Source organism: Stigmatopora nigra, chromosome 17, assembly GCF_051989575.1.
Source record: "Stigmatopora nigra isolate UIUO_SnigA chromosome 17, RoL_Snig_1.1, whole genome shotgun sequence".
Lineage (NCBI taxonomy): Eukaryota > Metazoa > Chordata > Actinopteri > Syngnathiformes > Syngnathidae > Stigmatopora > Stigmatopora nigra.
In genome coordinates, this window is record NC_135524.1 from 7,347,879 (window position 1) to 7,365,472 (window position 17,594).

The following is a 17,594-nucleotide window of genomic DNA, read 5'->3' on the forward strand; positions in this document are numbered from 1 at the left end:
CTCCGCAGTGTCAGGTCTTTCCCAGCTAGGAGATTGATGGGAGCGCAATAGGCCCGAGGGGGAGCGCCGGGTTTTCCTCCCCTGCAGGGACTGCACTCTGGGCCACTGAGCGCTGCACAGCCGCACAGGATACATCAGTCAATCCCACCACCAGCTTTCTTACAAGGCCTGCCGTCGGACGACATACGGGGCGGCAAAGAAACCGTAGCCGCACTCGCTCTTCTCCTAATGGCTGGTACACGATGGTTCATGTTTCAGCCTTGCTCTGGGCCCCTGCCGCTGACATGCTGCTACATTATGTTTAGCCTGTGTTTTATTTGGCTCTCTTTGGTATGGTGTAGTGCAATAGGAACTGAGCAGAAGGAGGATGAGGTGGTGTGTGTTTCTGTATGCGGGGGGTGGGGTTGCACAACTTAAAGGCCCAGAAGGAGGGCCACTCCAAAACAAACAGTAGGAAGCCGATGCCTTCCCGGTGTGCTTTACTTACTGCACACAAAGTGTGGCGTAACGTGTGATCCAGGCCACAGATGGAGCAATTTTGTCGCCCCCGTTTGTGTGTTTTGGGCCTGTGGTGTGATTTGTGGGGTAAATCTCAACAGGTTCGACACCCCTACCACCCAGCCAAATATACACACACACAGACAGTCTACCAACATTGCAAAACGTGACATATCATCAGGGGTTTACAGTGGTGATGGAAAAACAATACAAATGCTTTCTTAATGTAGTCTCATTCCCTGTAAGTCTAACTCTTTTTTTTTTGTCATAGGCCGAGTAGTAGTTACATTTTCATTCGGGGGGCCGCTCTGTCTGCAAACTAGGCGACCCCAATTCACCGACTAATGATTTGACAGATTTTCTAATAGGGGATAAATTATTATTTTTTTGTTGAAATTGTTCCACATTCCTTTTTCAGACTCTTGAAAGCAAATATTTGTGATTTTCTTAGATTTTTGAATGCACTCACTATTCAATTGATTTAATTAGTGTGTTGCAATTCTTCATAATGTCAATTTAAACAGTCCCCACATTCTCATTTTCCTGCTTTAGCATCGTCAACTGGTTGGCTTTGGCTTGCATTTTGGCTGTATCAAGTAGTTAGTTGCACATTTGAAATAGTCGTGATCAACATGCTCCGCCACTTCTTGTCAAAGGCAGTCAGGACTGCGTGGCAACATAGTTGGTGAGATTCCTGGAGGAAAACCCCCTCTTTTTTCCCCTAATACATACACATGCTAACACACACACACACACACACTGAGGTACAACCAATGAGGGTTTGGGCTGCCCTGACAAATTACCCACATCCCCGCCACTCTGGTGTCTCAGCATGGGGGAAACTGGACGGCCCAGTAGGAGACGGGTGGATAAGTGGAAGGTCAGGGATTTGAGCCCGGGAGGGCAACTAGAGTACACGCCGTCTCTGTAGAAGATGATGAGTACGACGAGGCTACAATGACTTTTTTTTTCTCAACTTTAATACCATGTCTACAAGAACATGGCAATTAAGTATGGCTCATTTTAAAAATAGTCTTGGTCTTTCCCAGTCCTAGGGGAACTCTTGCCAGCTGTTTTTTCAGCATTTATCTTTAGCCCAAAAGAAAAACAGAAGCTTTTCCCCTCTCTTGCCTCTTCTCTCTTTCTCACTCACTGTGGCTTTTTTGATTTTTGTATATTATAGACTACTTATTCATTTTGATGCATCTTTATTTTCTTTTGCTGTACAATGTCTTTCTTATAATATGTAATTGCTCAAAACTATAATAGTGATCCAAAGTCATTTTTCTCTTGATACTGGTTATGTTAACTTTACACTTAGGCAATAACTTCCTTTATTGTTTTACTTAATGTCTGAGCGAAATCAGAGTTTTTTTAAAAAAACTCTTAGGGTAAATTATTTTGGTGATATTTATGTCACTCCACCTAATCAATCTTTTTTTTCAATGACCACGTCACCCTCAAAGGATCGGGATTGTGTACTGCATTCATTTTTAATTATTAACAATTGAAGTTAGACATGATTAACCAATTTTAGCCTTTACAATTGAAATGGTTTACAAGGAAGGGTAACAAACAATTGAAACTGAGTACTTTACTATAGATTTATATTTACACGAAAGAAACAAACTTTGCAAAAAAAATAGGAAATGTGAAAAATACCAATCAAGAGTGCTCAATTGATCACACGAGTATATTATATTTAATTTTGGGAAATAGCTATTTATCCCTCCACAGTCTATTTCTGATGTATTGGTATTGGCAGATCCACACAATTAGGTGACTCACACTTGACTTGCATGCAAATATCTGCAATATGAACATTGCTAGTTAGTAATATAGAGGAGGATGTAGAAGATGTGATGATTCCTAATGGGACAAGTCCAAAATAAAGACTGAGAATGATGCAGTACTGAACTTTAAGTGTCTTTTTCAATCATTCAGTTTTTCTCAGCGAGATATATACTTTGACTCAACATGAGTACCAGTGCCAAAATGATCTCACCCTAGTTATATCGCCAACTGTTTCCTTGGCATGCCATTCACAGTCAAATTTTTAATAATGCCAGGGTCTAAAAAAAAAAAAAACCTCCGTTGTGGACTGAGACTTTTTGGGGTCGGAGGAGGGCTGACTTTTGAAGTATTCCCAGGCAGACTAAATCTCTTCATCCCCTCCATCGCCACAACCTGCTCATGTTGGCGCAGATTTAAGACAAAGGTGCGCTTTTTTTGTGTGTGCGTGTGGACACGCTCGCTCGGAGCGGCAAGAGGGCCGTCGCTCCAGACTGCTGGGAGAGGATTAGGAGTCTGGAATGCAAGACACTCCTTGACCCAGGCTCGACCTTCCCAACTAAATCCCTTGCCCATATCTGTCCCTCATGGGTCATGATCCAATTGGTCGCCCTTTGAGAATGCTGACCCCTCGCGCACCTCAGTACTTGGTCTGCTCCGAGCGTCGCCACACATTAACGCCGTCAACTGGCTAGAAGTTTCTGGAGAATATTTTTAGTGGATATGCAGACCTACTTAACAAGTAGAAAGATACATGTATCACTCTTGTTCTGGATTTCAAGGGTCCATGTACAACTAAAACATGAATGAAGTGGTCCCCTTTCCTCTCTTTAGGAGGCCCGGGTGGCGGTCCATTTGCAAGCGTGTCGATTGAGAGTGACGTTAATGGAGGCGGAGAGGAACAAACACATCAGAGCGGCGGGTGAGTGGCAGTGACACTGAGCATAGAGAGAGAGAGAAGGAAAGAGATGCATGGTGGCAGCTTCCCTTCCCTTCACTTGCGTCCCAGATGACATGGTTGCCAGGAGAGATGAGAGACAGATGGGTGTCTTCTCGCTATACGGATGCCCTTTGAATAAAATATCACACTAGTGATTAATTTATATTTGCTCTGCAAGGCGAGCATCGCTCCCGTCTCATTCTTTGTCTGCTGTCCATCATCGTGCGTAGCGTGATTGATTTTAACCAATGCTGATTCAAATGGCTGATGTTAAGGAACTGCACTACAATGAAGAACACATTTTCAAGTCTTTATATTGCAGTTTTTTATATTTATTTTGTTGAGAAGCCAATTTAATGGACTTTTTCCTACCTATTTACGAAGAGAGGCAAGGATGGAGAAACCGGTCGTCAGTGAGTCCTAGTCCCTAGTCTTTGTTCCAATCGATCGTGCAGAGGCAATTTAGCCGATGAGGTTTCTGCTGAAACAAGAAGCACCTGACTGTAATCCACTGATTGCACTTCTAAGATATCAGATTGGTGATAAAGTGTCCTCTTGATGGCTTAGAACTAAACCCACGTTCACTGTGGCCATTTGTGCAATAGTTTTACCACTTCTGGGCCTTGTGGGGACATTCACACCAGGGAAAATCATAGTTTGGGCCAGACCGAAATATATTTGGCCTGGACTTTTTGGTACCATTCTTTTTCCATTGCAATTTTTGCAAGCGACCCAGGATTTGACCACAAATGTTGTTCATTCATTGGATGAAATGGTCAAGGTGGATTGATGGATTGGAACATGGATTTTATCTGTAAAAATCTAAGGCCAAACCAAGCATGTGATAATACGCCCTCCAATGAATTGGCTTATGTTTCCTTTTAATTGGAAGCATTGTTTCACAAATGTTTTAAGCACTGCAACTATTTGAAAATGTACCGGCATTGGGTAGAAGCTACTTCCCTTGTGAGAAAACAACAAGAAAATCTCCTCGTATTTGTGTTAGCGTGTGTTCAAATTGACACGTGTGCTTCTACTTTAGGCGTCCTGCATGTGCACCTGTCTCACAGGGTCAAATAAACAGATGTGAGGAGCCCGGCAGCTCCACCAATGCCGGCCTTCACCTGTGTCACATCTGCCTGGCAGTGCCATCAAGGTGCGTCAAGAGTCCAATCTGGCATCTCTCCACCCATGGCTCTATGCCGCACCTCGCATTCTGCCCCCCACACCACCAACCGCCATTCTGCCAACCCTGTCCACCTCTTGCTCCTCCAGGCATCTGCCACTCACCTGTCATTTAATCAACAGTCTGTCCCTACCCCCTCTTTCTGCTGTGGCCTCTTTAAAAGGGCTGAGGAGAAAGCTGTCAGAGCGAGAACGGGGACCACTTTGGTCTTGGCCTGAAGTTTAGCTACAACCCAGGGCGCTACGTTTTTGCATGTGTGTTGACTGACAGCCTTATGTGGAAGCTTTAGCACTAAATGTTATTGCTTACTTCAAATGCACAGAGGACATCAGAATGAAGTAGTAAAAATATGAGATTACAGTAGGATGAGTAATTTACATTTTATAGCATAGAAAATTATCAGATGAACCCAGGTTTACAGGGGTTAAAAACCTCACCAGCAACAAATTTGCTTCACTTTGGACATCTATTTGTATTAACACCAAAGGGCCACCATTGTTAACTTTGGCTAATTTTCTAAGTCTTGTCTATTTTGCCAAGTATGATTCATAATCCTGGAGTTTATGGGGGTATAGTAGAAGGATTTTCCACCATCTTTTACAACTTCATCCTTTAGATACTCGATCACTGTGGCGAGTTTGTCAGTAGAACTGTGTAAAGTATTTTTATCGAATATTTAGTAACTCAGAAAATTGCGTACTGTCTGGCCTATAGAAAGAATGCTCCAATCTCAATAACATTAAAACTATAATAATAAAAAACAAACAAATGTTTTAAAAAAAATACACAAATAGAGAGTGGTTAGAGTGTCGGTCTCACAGTTGTGGGATCTAGGGTTCAATTACAGGTCAGTCATCACTGTTTGGAGTTTTCATATTCCCCCAGGCTTGCCTGGGTTTTCCCCGGGTGCTCTGGTTTCCTCCCACATCACAAAAACATGTACGGTATGCTGTTTGAACAACCTGAATTATTCTTAGTTATGAGTGTAAGCAAGAATAGTTGTCCTTATGCCCTATTGGCTGGCCACGGAATCAGGGTGTCTCCCACCTGATGCCCATAATTGGCTGGAATAGGCTATAACACCTCTGAAAACCCTAGTGAGGATAGGCAACCTTATATAAAGACTGTGTAGCTTTGAAAGAGTACATATGATTAAAGTGTCCTAGCGTTTTTTTGGCTGCTTACTGGTGACAAAAATTTGTACTACAAAGATTATTTTCCCAACCTACATTTGCTTACAGTGACTGCAGTACACTGAGTTCTTTTCAGCACAATGTCTTGCCGCACTAACTGTTGGTAAAGCTCCAGTTGAAAGAGTCCACATTATTGGACTGTTGGATGGAACTATAATAACTTTTTACAAGTCCTTTTGAAAAGAAAAAAAGTTGACCAACTCAAGTACTTGTTGGAAAACATGACTTTTTCAGCATCACAAATCTCACAGGAGCTGTGGGGAAGCTCTTCCAACTATCAGTGGCCATCTTGCTGCCTGAAATATTGCACAAATAACGATCAAAGCAGTTCTCTGTGCTCGCCAGGGCCAGACAGTAAATCCAGCCTGCTGAGGGCCAGACAGTGATTTTGTTTCACATTTCCGCCCAAGACACAGGCACATGCATGGACGAAAAAGAAGAAGAAAATAGAATACTTGTAGAAAAAAAAATATAGAGAGCCCTTGGCTGTTGCCAAAACTCCAGCCGTATCAGTCCGGCTTTTCTGCCACGTGGCATATGGTACAAGACAAACTGTCAACGTTCCCCCCCTTCCCGCCTTGTGCTTTGCTCGGAGATGACAGGAGCAGGCGCACGTTTGTGTCCCAGCAGCAGGCATCAGGCGGGCTTAGTGGTGATTTGGGGGGAAAAGGGGAGAAAGGCAAAGCATCAAGCTGCGGCGAGCCACTGATGGCTCCACATGGCCGGGTGAACAGAGGGTGGGGGGTGACGGCGGTAGGGGGCTTACGCGGTAGCTGCGGGGGACAGCACAGTGCCGCGATTGTACGGAAACAGCAAATTGATCAAATTGTGGAGGCAAGACTTTGGGCCTATTATCTGGGTCATGTCAATGTCTCTCTGGTCTCCATTTGGTCACAAAGGCAATGTGTGTTTTACTGTATGTGTCGACTGAAGAATCCAAGCTTTAAGACACAAAATAGATGATTTTCTCCAAGTGTGTGTCTGGAGTCAAACTTTTATGTGCTTGATGTTTACACCATTCCTTCATTGCAAATAGAGGCACCAAACATACAAACAAAGCGGCCATTTGCACCCAAGTGTTACATCCCAGCACTTTGTCGTCAAAGCGAATTTAAGACTCTTGCATGTTAGCGTTTTTTAAAAGATTCCTCACGTGTATGAACAAAGTTTGAAGGTCTGCATGCCTCAGCGGCAAAAAGGGGACACGTCGACTACTTGCCTATATACAATCTGACATCTCAGACTCATCTTTCCCCCCTCTCCGACTCCTATCAGCAGTGATCACAGAGCCGAGACACAATCAGACATGACTCTGGCGGCGGCAGATCGTCGCTATTAGGCTAGCATGGTACATGATCTCCGTCTTGTCTCATCGCTGAGGGTGCTTTGCCTTGCCGTGGTGGTGGTGGTGGGCCACGTGCCTGTGGTCGGGTGCCACCGTCACTTGTCAAAGCATTTTGCAGTTTCCGGAGGTGCGCTGTCACCTCCAAGCTGGTAACCAGATTCAATGCCAGTATTACAAAGCAGTACAGTTTGGTACAGTTTTATTTAATCTAGATGTCATTTTAATGTCAACAGTTAAGGAGTTAATCAAATTATATTGTAGTTTGTTTAATTATGTCAGCTATGGTTGGATAATAATGAGCAAGTTGTAACACTGTACTGGACTATGGGGTCAGATCTACTTTTTGAGCTCGATGTAACGTTTGCAATCATATGAAGTAAATACTTAGTATCTGCTAGTGCACACAAAGTACTTGTTCGGTCTTATCAATTAGTAGCTCGTGTTAATGAACTATTTAAGCGTGTGCATGGGCAATTCTTTTTTTGGATCCATGTCAAGTCTGGGACTCTGTAGTAAACAATCACTTAGGGAAACTTTTCCATCTTTGGGATGGCCCAGTAAAATTGTTCCAGCATTAAAAGCCATTTGGATTTAGTACAATTCTGCATGTCCAGACAGCTCTAACAGTACAGGTTGAAAATAAAAATAAATAGTTATCATGGCATAGGAACTTGACATCATTGTGTGACAGGTGTCTGAAGTGGGATGAATGCTTGTTATCAGAAATAAGGAGTTTGAAATGTCTTCACTTTTCTCTTCTCTTCACTTATCTGATTTGACGTCTTACATATTATTATAAAATAGTCTTTTCTGCAGAGATAAAGCTCCAAGTGTGATGTGAGTGTGACATCTGCTACTGTGGTTGATGGCAAAGGTCACATGGTCAACAGAAAAGCAAAATGCCCTCTTTCAATTGCATTTCTTTCCACCAAATTACCAACATTTGCATTCTACATTTGTGCCTGGCATGAGGCCGAATATTTAAAATATTGTTGTTCCACATATTTCTATAACACTCCTGTATTTGTGTTTACATCCCAGTTTGTATATCCCAGGCAGTTAATGTCAAGCAGATCAGATGAAAAAAAAGCTCCCAAGGCCGACGACCAAACATCCCGATTCCTTGTAAATCAGCAAGTCTGATATTAGCTGTTGAAGGCTAAATGGCCATTATGGATCCTCAACACTCTGACATGTTGTGACCTGCCTCCTTTAGTGAGGTATGTGGCGCCGTGTGTGGGAAACACGCACACACGCGTAGACTTTTGCATGCGTTGCCGCTAACTGCGCCGTGTGTGGGCCGTGTTTGCCACCACTTAGTGACAGGTCAGACTCCCATGGTGTGATCAAACGGCAGACACAACTCTCTCCAGTTCCCACAACACTCGGCCTGCTGGAGATTGGACAATAAAAATAAGAGTGGTGGGCTTTCATCACAGGCTTTAGCCAAAGCTCGGCATATTCTTGCTTACTCCCTAAATGTAAACTGTGCTTGTCTGTATGCTCAGCATGGTGCAAAGTAGTATGCACCACTCGAGTCCAAAGCACCGAACACAGTATTTCTTTTTATGTAAATACACACCCCGTCGGAGAAATGAACATGAACAATTAATAAAACTATGCCATGGTAGGGATGCAAAAAGTGGACATGTCTGGGAAAAAGAATATCTAATAATCTCTATTACACCTGTGGGTTGAAACCATTACCATTTTCGATATAGATAAATTCCAGATTTTAATCTGGTTTCATCAAATGTATCCTCAGTTTTCCTAATTCATCCAGAAATGCATCATTAATGAATGAATGACTGCCTTTATTGTATAATGTAACGGTTCAGGCTTTATTTGTATAAACATGAAAAAAGTTATATACATGTATATCATTGCCAATCGGTAGAGTAATCAGTTCTTGCCCATGGGTGGGCAAACCAGTCCTAAAAAGCCGCTGTGGGGGCAGGGTTTTGTTCCAACGGATCCAGCTCAGACATTTCAACCGATAAATAACTGCCTGCCAGCCACTGATTGCACGTATAGCACACCAGATTGGTGAAAAGATGCCCTCTCGATGGGTTGGGGAAAAAAAACCTCTTTTGGAATACTTTGCCTTTCCATGTGCTAGACCGTTTGACCACATAAACAATGACTACATTCTGTAGTGTTACATCAACAATTAAAATTGAGAAGATTTAAATAGAAGACCATCATCAGACTTTGAAAAACCCAACAGACCATCCTGTTCTAACTGAATTTGATAGTTGACGTTGCATGGATATCCGAGAATTATGCATGCATGCATGCGAAAATGGAAATAACACACCCCATGATAAGAGACCATATTCCCTTCTAATGACAAAGCGTTTTAATGTCCACAGGAAATAGACGACCGATAAATATCCTGTAATCTCGATGACACGATTATGTAGCGAGTCTACCATCATGTACAGGGAGAGTATGTATTCCAATTGGCGCAAGTGGTGCTGATTAGCTGCATCAAACCGGACGCCATGCCGTCAGACGGCCAGTACGCCAAAAGGTATTGTAGCGATGAAGAGGCAGCGGCCTAAGGGGACTCTATGTATCTGTGGAGCTATCAGCTACGGCCTCGGCCCACCGCTAATGGAATTGTCCTGCACCCCGGGCGATGCATTACCATAGATCTAAGGGATAGTCGCACTCCAGCGGGAGAGCCTGCTGATTTAATAACGGGCGGCTTTCTGACTCACTTACAACACAGGAACATCAAGACGGCCAAGTTCAGACATACTGTATAGCAAATAAATAAACACAGGCTTCCCGTGCAACTGCCTGTATGTATTAAAAGAAACCGTACCTTTTAGTCTAAAGTGGCAAGGAGAGACAACATGTCTGGCCACTTTTGAAGCACTCCATCATGATGTACTTGAACTTTTTGCTCTATGTTCTACGTTTGTTTTATACATCCGAAAATTGTGTTTGAGTTGTTGCTCCGTTTATTGGGGAGGATACAATACAGACCGGTGCAAACAATGTATACAACGAAAGAGAATCCCACATTGTATATTTTTCTTAAATGCTCAAACCAAATTCTGCTGCCATAATGCTAACATATAATGAGTTGAAACTCATCCTAGCAGGCAATAATATAAGAGTTGCAGTCATAAACCTTCAATTGAATTCTACATTTTATGAATTATTTGATGCATTTAAATGCAACACAATACCATTCTTTACATTTTGCATATACTACAGTGAATATGACATTGCTTGTACTGTAAATGTCTAAATGAAACACTTAGAAGTAAAACCTTTTACAATAGAATGTATTAGTCTATTCCCACCAACTACTATGAGCACTAGGTGACAAACATGCATGTTTCTGGAATATGGAAAAGCCAGAGCACCTAGAAAAAACCCATATATGCACAGGTAGAACATAAAAACTCCACACAGGAGGCTTGGAACCCAACAGGGATTGAATCCTCAATCTCAGAACTTCAATGTGCATGCACTAACCACTATTGCACATTCCTTGAATGAGTACAGTATAAATGAAATAACATCTACCAATCAAATTACATTGTTCGTTTATGCTGGTGGTGGAATTCTAGCAGTAGTTGGCATTAAGCATAAAGCACAGTTAAAAAGTATGACAGAAAAATTTACTACATATATTTCGCCAGGCTATGGGGTCATCATTTTGACCTCCGTTAAGTCGAGTGTTAATTTTAGGATTTCCGTTCTTTAGTTGCTTCTTATATACTGCTATGCTCCACTGGGAAATGTTTTGTCCTATGCCACCTTATGCCCACGCTTGAAAGTGGGTCACATAGCCGTGTACCTGTGTAGCCTTGGCTGACAGGCAGCCATGGACCTCTGGCTGCACATTATGAGCTCCTGGTGGACGGCGCTGTCGGCTCGACACACACCTCGTGAAGTTATAGCAGAGGCTGCTGGGAAACGGCTCCCTGTAGATTGGCCGATCTTGACCACACACAGAATCATGCACAAACATAGATGAAAAAGCAGGTCCAGATTCCGACTGTTCCACAGAGCATCATTCAATCCTCAAAGAAACCAGTCCTCTCCTCCCCATCCTTTGCTACCTAAATTGGAGAGGTGCTTTAGATTGATGCCTTATCTGCAGCCGACTGGGTGGCTGGCCCGAGTCTTGCTGTCTCTGTCGTGGTAAACACACACTCACGCACACACACACACACACACCTACATACGCACTCTACGTCCATTTTGACCACCCTGGAGCAACTCGTTGGCTAACTCTTAAAAAGCCCAGGCAACACAATTATCTTTTATGACCTGCCAGAAAATTCTGGCTGTGGGGAGACTATGGAGGTCCACGTTCAGGCCCCAACGGAGGAGAAGGAGGAGGTCATAAGAACTTGTTGCCGGAGCCCGTTTGGGCCACATTGACATCCATGTAATTCCATTGTATAGTGCTCTCATTACGTTCACCTATTCAGATTTAATTCTAAATAAATAAACTTAGTTATACTCAGTGCAGTACAATAATTCAACTCAAATTGCATTTACACACAGCAGCATGTGACTTTACCATATTTTTCAAACTAATAAGGCTCCCTATAATTCCTTTTTCTTCATACACGGATAGGCGCCTTCTAAAGTAATGTACTTTTTCTATTCATACTGTTTGTACAAGGTGACATAAAAAAAACAGTTTAACAATGCAATAAAGCCAAGAGTGATAGAAAAAACACATTTTGTTCATAGCAAATGAAACCTTTAAAACATGTCGTTGTTAAGAAAACAATGATGGAATTTTCATTTGTTTAAAATAACCTCTTTCAGACGGCGTCTTCCTGTACAAGCGCAATCTTAAAATCTGTTGTTGAAATTCCTCATTGACCGCTGCAGCATCGCAGCTGGGACACTTTTTGAATTTCATTCTCAATTTACCATGCATACTAAAATGACCGAGTGTTAACTTACTTAAGGACGTTGTCTTCACAGTGTTGTCACTTGCCAATAAGAACTTCAAAAATTCACTTTTTAGGTTGTCACACTGTACATAATGACTTGGATCTATTTTGATGGAGCACAACCATATTCATTTACGTAGTATTTTCCAACACTACTTATCCTTGTCAGGGTCATGGGGTGCTGAAGCTATAGCCCAGCCATCTTTCGACAAAAGGTGGACTCCACACTAGACTGGTCGCCTCTCAGTCATAGGTCACACAGAGAGACAGACAACCATTAACAGTCATAATCACACCTCCACCTAGTGCCAATCGACCCCATGCTAAAATCTGGCAAACAAATAACATAACACAATGTATTGACAGTGTTAATTATAAATGCAATCAAGAAAACATTTTTTCTCCTCAATTTTGTTGACACACACTGCATTAAATTGTACAAAAATAAAATTGTAAATCATCTATTGACATCCTTTGGTGATGAAGCTTTTTATCCCATGTGCAACTGTCCTATGATTAACTGGCGACCAGTTAGAACTGTCATCAGGGTTAGGCCTTTACCACCGCAACTCAAAAGAAGGAAGGAAATAACATGTTTTTCTGAAACTAAAGCCAATGCATCACGGTAAAGAAGCACAATTTTGGTGAAAAAAGACACTTGGCTTGGAAGACAGTTGTTTGATCGCAGCTGTTAGTCCGCACCGCTCTTTGGTCTGATGCTGCAGCTGCACAAAATCTACACAAAATGCTTATTCCAACCTAAACTGTGATCCTTCAATAACACACCGCAAGCACTTTTAGTGATGAGAGGTGACATAAACAACACAAAGCGCTGACATGCTCTATATATTCTGAATATCGCGTGGCACAAATAACCAACTGCAACATCATGACATTGCTTGCAAAGTAAAGTCAGAGCAAAGATTTCTATGTATTTGTCAAAGAAAATAGCACCATATAAATAAAAATCACTCAAGGAAAACATACAATGATTAAATCAAATGTAAATAATCAATTAGTACGGCACAGTGATATACATTCTTTGCAGAGGATTAAGAATATAAGAGTGAATATCGTTACAGTCTTTGTATGTGTTTCTCCAACAGTTTTTGTCCAAATATATATTCCTTAAATTTAACTCCTTGATGCATAAAATTCATGAGCAAAGACTCGATGTTTGATTTTACTGTATATTTATTTGTTTTTGCTAATTTGCATGATACATAGAATTATATATATGTATATATATATATATATATATATATATATATATATATATATATATATATATATATATATATATATATATATATATATATATATATATATATATATATATATATATATATATATATATATAGATATAGATATAGATATAGATATAGATATAGATATAGATATATAGATATAGATATAGATATAGATATAGATATATATATATATATATATATATATATATATATATATATATATATATATATATATATATATATATATATATATATATATATATATATATATATATATATATATATATATATATATATATATATATATATATATATATATATATATATATATATATATATATATATATATATATATATATATATATATATATATATATATATATATATATTGTATTATTTTTTAAATTTGATTATTTAATTCACTGGAAGATCCAAGTTCATATTGTTTTATTAAAAGAAGGACTTTCCCTCACTGTAGACACCTGTAACCTGAACATAATTAAAATAAAGCCTGCAGAAAATTATAACATAATCCCTTTAAAGTACACTTTGATTTATCACAACAAACTCCCTTTATGCTTTCCACTTTTAATATCTGTCTGTGATGACCAAAGACAAGACAAGGAACAAAGATTGTACCTCTTATTGGCTCCATGTTTTTTTGTCATTGCTTTCTGCAGACTCAATTATCTATCTGATAAGTATGCATGAACTGTGGCCTGGGTCATTATGTACTACATGTAGCCTTTACCTTCAATTGCATGTCTGGAGAAGCTACAAGAATGTCAGCTCTCACTGATCCCCCCTCTCTCCCTCCCGCTGATCTCATTAGAGTGCAGATAGATGCAGCGGCTGGCTCCACACTGTCCATCAGGCGACCATCAGCATGCCGCGCAGACGACAGGAAGTCGGGCTCGGACTGGAATATACCACTGACCGGGAAGACGAGTGGTGGATAAGATCAAAGGAGAGCTTTTTTACCAGTGGTATAGAGTAAAGCTTTTTGAACAAGGACAACAAATGTGTGGGTGTAGCAACACTTATATTCCTGTGGGAATGACTAGTAGTAGTGTTGGTGTTAAAATGCATTACTCCGATATCCAGAAAAAGTGTGGTTGATTAGGAACACATCCAAACTATATATGTGTGACCAAAAGTTTGGGTGTTGAAGCAACGACGTCTTGACAAGGTAAAAACAACATGCCAATTAATCACCTTCAATCCATTGAAACAGTGCCTTTTCATACATATTATATTTGTAATACTTTGTTAATCTTTTGATCTAAACAAACAAACATTTTACTTACATTTTAATCTGTTTATTTTATTTTTTTGTGAATAGCAACAAGCATAATTTTTGGTTTTGTGCCAACCCGATACATTGCTATTGTAGATCAGATGAATTCACTAAGTCTAATACGTGTAACGTGTAAAATAAGAACGCACAAAGGTAGTACTGCAAATCTTTTTGGAGACACACTACCGAATCTTTAGCTTTAGTGAGGATTAAACAATTTGTGAGAAGTAGTAACGCACTGCATTGTTGGTTTTCCCACTAGCATTGGCCTCCAAAGAAGAAAGAGGTATCCGAAGAAGATTCAACCAATCAGATGAAAGCGACAGAACCAACAGTTCATCATGTCTACGAAGCGGTAGGAATAAGGGTGGAGGGAGGAAAGCAATGCCCTTTAATTTGTAGGTAGAAGCTCAGGGTTTGCGACATGGACATTAATAAGAAATTTGCAAACCTCTCATTTTAACTACTTACTTTAACTTAGACAATGGGCAGATAACAACATTAATGAAGCTATATACATTCTTTGGTAAAATACTGCAAAAGAGCATGATATGAGCAGCCCGGTAATGCGAGAGGGTTAGCGTATTGGCCTTACGGGTCTAGGGTCCTGGGTTCAACTCCAGGTAGGTCCACCCATGTGGAGTTTGCATGTTCTCCCCGGGCCTGCCACATTCCAAAAACATGCATGGTAGGCTGATTGGAAACTCTAAATTGCGAGTGTGCATGGTCTCCTTGTGCACTGCAATCGGCTGGTCACCAATTCAGGATGTCCGCCACCTCTGACAGCTGGGATTGGCTCCAGCGCCCCCGGCGACACCATTGAGGATAAAGCAGTTCAGAAAACTAGATGAGATGAGATGAGCATGATATGTGACATTTACATCACACAAATAACACAAGGTTGCTATTATGTTTTAAGCTTGCTCTATTGAAATATAAAAAGGGAAAGCTTTATTCGGATTTTATAATATAAAAAAACTAAATAAAATAAAAAAAAACATTATATCAGCGCTCATCTGATTAAATCACTTCATACAGTGGTAAGCATTGTGCCATGACAACTGCTACCGGGTTGTCGTGATGTGGCCCATTGGGTTTATCATGGTCATGATCAGCAAATGCGCCTCTGACCTTTTGTTGCTCTCCACTGGCAGGAATCTTTTCAGATAATATTCCAGACATCAGGGGAGCTAGGGCCTTCACTGAAGAACCCTTATTGTAGTGATGTGCGCATATGGAGGCCGTACGACTGCAGGGGGGAGTGCCGGGTGCCCGTTTTTTCGTATTGCATGGGACAGGCGGTGTCACACCAGGGCCTTAACTGGCCCACTGATATTCCCTGTAGAGAATAAAGATAAGGAGAGCATCTGAACCCAACATATCCCCAGGCCTCCAATGCCATAGCAGAGCTTGCCCTGAAGAAGCTGGTGTGCCTGTTTACCATCTTACCGGGGGTGCCCACGCCTCTCTGCACGGACTAGAAATGTCTTGTGAGAAGGGACAAACACGCTGTGAAGACGAGAATATGGAAGCTGACAGAAATAAACGCGGGCGGCGGGGGCGGAGGAGGGGGGCGAGAGAGGTGAGGAAGCGGCTAGCAACGGGGGTCCTAAAGTGCTGAAGAAATTGTGCTGGCATGGTGGCCAGAGGCCTTTCAGCTCAATGTGTGCCACTACCTCTCCTTTCTCCCTCTGAGGCGCCATGTGCTGCTGGTGCTCGCAGCCCAAGTTATTTGGCAAACACACACAGTCAGACGCTGTATACAAACTTGAAACCCCAGTGCCCAATGGTGACAGTGAAATCATATCTTCCTGACAAGTAGCGGTTTTGCAAACTATGAAGTATTCGTAGAAAAGAGCCACTACATACAGTTTAAGTTAATGGTAAAACTTAAGATAGAACCATCTGTCCCCAGTGTGGATGCAAACCGAGAATCCCATTCTGGTCTCAAACTGCCTGTTTTCATGTCTGTATTCACCCCAGTCAAAATTTGCGCACCACCAAATATTTGGTTAATTAATCCAAGCCCAAAACTTGTATTTGGTCCAAATAGTAAAAACTGATAACTGCAAACAGCCAGAATAAAATGAAACATGGCGGTTTCATATTTTTCTTCCTCAGAGACGAGCAAGTCCATATTACTTTTACTTTGCTGGAAAATATAAATGAAGCATGTATATTTGTTTTAAATCATTAGAGTTTTTTTGAAGCGTTTTTACAGACAGAGAGTTGCCATTTGAAATGACTTTTTGTGTCACATCAATTATTAGCTTTTTTCTAGACAATAAAAATAACAGATTCCTACAAGACTAGTGATTTTATCATTTAAACCAGGAGTTCTATCCAGGGTTGTGTAAAACTAGTTTTGTCTAATAATTGAAACGTTTTCAAGAGATTCCTGAGCGGATATGTAAAGTTAAGACCATGTATTAGATGGGATCAGTCTTAATTTCCTGCACTGTAAGATGCTTTCAGTTCTAGGTGGAAATGAGCAGTATACCAACGGCTAGAAATGTCAACACATCTGGGATTAAGCAGTTTCCCTGCAGTGGCGCGCCTGCTTCTCAATTTATGAGTAACTTTGCTCCTATTCTCAAGAAGAAATCTTGCCGCCTGTTTTCTTTTCTCTTGCCCGGAAAGCCCAGCCTAACAGTGCATCCTCATTCCATCACGTCCATGTCGAGAACAGATTGAATCCGTTTGGAACGGAACATGAAGAAAAGCTGTTGTTTACCATGAACGTTGCCACTGTTAAAACCAAAGTTGACTTTTTCTGCTCCAGGCAAATGTCTGGGTTTCTAAACATTCAGGATTTCCATTCTTAATTTGAAATCATACAGTCTTACAATAAAATGGATATTCCTATCCACGTTGCAATAATCTTACAATGTCATCACATACTAATGCCCTTAGTCAAAAGCTTTCTCAGTCAACTGGATGGTGAAAAGAAAAACACATTTTTGAGAGTGGGTGTAGACATGACACAATAAAAATTAGGCAGTTTCCACATTCAGCCAAATTGTACTCCTCGTAACTATTAGCTGTCCTTCTTGTTATCCCTTTATTTTTGTTGCCAATTAAATGTTTAATTCTGGCACTACTTTGATGAAGTCATGTGTTTCTGTTTGTCTCTGAAATAAGTCTGTGTTATTTTTTGCTC

The 17,594-nt window shown here is 40.9% G+C and overlaps 1 long non-coding RNA gene across 4 annotated transcripts in view; it reads left to right on the top strand.

Moving 5' to 3' along the window:
- Positions 1-14,202, top strand: part of LOC144210398 (uncharacterized) — a 73,275-nt gene extending 59,073 nt beyond the window's left edge. For 2 of the 4 annotated variants that reach the window (XR_013329371.1, XR_013329369.1), the window contains 2 exons: positions 3,124-3,211; positions 4,272-4,471. This is a non-coding gene — a long non-coding RNA (uncharacterized LOC144210398). Of the gene's footprint in view, positions 1-3,123; positions 3,212-4,271; positions 4,472-13,969 lie in introns of those variants that run through there. The other 2 variants (XR_013329370.1, XR_013329372.1) reach the window with 2 other exon arrangements.
- The last annotated feature ends 3,392 nt before the right edge of the window (positions 14,203-17,594 follow it).